Source organism: Gopherus evgoodei, chromosome 13 (assembly GCF_007399415.2).
Source record: "Gopherus evgoodei ecotype Sinaloan lineage chromosome 13, rGopEvg1_v1.p, whole genome shotgun sequence".
Classification (NCBI taxonomy): domain Eukaryota; kingdom Metazoa; phylum Chordata; order Testudines; family Testudinidae; genus Gopherus; species Gopherus evgoodei.
In genome coordinates this window covers 33,805,580-33,807,264 of record NC_044334.1, presented here as the reverse complement: position 1 = coordinate 33,807,264, position 1,685 = coordinate 33,805,580, and the positions used below count along the sequence as shown (strand labels likewise).

The 1,685-nt window shown below is 54.1% G+C and overlaps 1 non-coding gene across 1 annotated transcript; it reads left to right on the top strand.

Annotated features, from left to right (window-relative positions):
- The first annotated feature begins 653 nt into the window (after positions 1-653).
- On the top strand, positions 654-725 carry TRNAQ-CUG. Its single transcript has one exon. It is a non-coding gene; the product is annotated as a tRNA-Gln (tRNA).
- Positions 726-1,685: the final 960 nt, after the last annotated feature.

The following is a 1,685-nucleotide window of genomic DNA, read 5'->3' as shown; positions in this document are numbered from 1 at the left end:
AGTTGGTTGGAGATGAGGCTGTGCCACTGCCGCTTGGCGGTGGGGGGGTCCTCCAGCTTTTATTTTTGCTCCGCCCCCCACGTCCCGATATTTCATCTTTCACATCTGGTCACCCTAGCCTGATATGAAGGGGGATGTCTGGACCAAGGGGCCAGGGACTGGCCTTTGCTAGAGAAACCACTGTCAAGTTTTAGCCAATTAGGACAAGTCAGCAAATAAGAACAACCTCAGGTCTCAGTAACTGCTACAGGTTGCAAATTCCTTCATGCAGCAGTTTCTGGCACTACACCTGCACAGCTCTGCTCCCCGGCTCTTCTCAGGCTCCTGCTCTCTCCTTAGCTCTGCCCCACTCTCGCCCAGGCAGTTCCAGCTCACACAGAGGATGGGACCCCCTGGCCTGGTGACTCCCTCATTACACTGTCTGGCCTGTCAGTGCAGCTAACTTGGAGCTTTGGCCTCTCCCCATTGTCCCTGGGGACTGTCAGTCTCAGGGTCCTGATTTCCCATTGATCCTTCCCCCTTCTATTGGTGCTGGGAACTAGCCAACCAACCCCCCCCCACACACACACTAAGTTTTAGTAAAGGGCCAAGAGCCCCCTTACACAAGCCAGCCCCACGAGGGTCACCGATGTGCAGAGAAGGCAGCACAAGCTGGTCTCATGGTGTAATGGGCAGCACTCAGGACTCTGAATCCTGTAATTTGAGTTCAAATCTCAGTGGGACCTTGTGTTGGCTTGTGGTCATAGGCAGCAGGTTATATACATTTGCGGTGCTCGGGCTCCAGGAATATTCAGGGCTGGGGGCCCTGCTCCAGCAATATTTGGAGCTGGGTCTTTTCCTCTGGCCCTGCCTGCATTGGGCCCTGCCCCTCCCCACCCCCGCTGCGCTGTGTCCCTGCCTGACAAAAAGCAGCGTGCGCCTGTCCCCTGCCTGCTCCTGCTGCTGGAGTAGAGGGATATTGGGCAGAAGTGCTGTCTGCTGCCCCAGGGTCATCAGCAGAGTAGGTGAGTTCATGTAAATACAGTCTGGTCCCAAAGCCTCCTCCCAACCCTGGTCATCAGTAGCTGTCAGGGGAGAGCTCATTCACACCTCACTTACAAATCATCATTTGAAATTCTAAGCTTGGCCAACACTGCCGAAGCCAATGCACCCACATTGTCAGCAAACACCACAGCTGGGTTAGGAAACCCGGCTTTGTCCAGACTTTCCAAACCTATTTTACTTTCTCAGGTACAAGTAGTTTTCATACGTTGTATCTGCTTTTAAAGTGTGTGTTAACGTTTCAATTTCCATTCAAATTTGCAACCAATGACAACATTGGCAGCGCTGCATGTAACTACCTGACCACTCAGGGAGGGGGTGTTGGGGAAATACGGGGAAGGAGGTGCACAGCCCCCTGACTGGGGGGCATATAGGGAATGCCCGGTTTCACTGAATTGAGTCTCCTACTGCAGCACCTCAGTAGGTTACATCAGAGAGAAGCTGCAGTGTCTAGGCAGTGGGATGCCTGTGCCTTTAAGAGCCCAGCCCTGGGAAGCCAATGCTGAGAGGTGCTGCCTGTGAGAGGGGAAATAAAAAAGCCCTCTGCTCCCCCCACCCATGTTTGCAAACCCTGGAGTCTCAGCCCACCGGGATCACTGTTACCCCTCGGCCCCTGCCTGTGCTGGGGTTTAACCCTCTGGCAG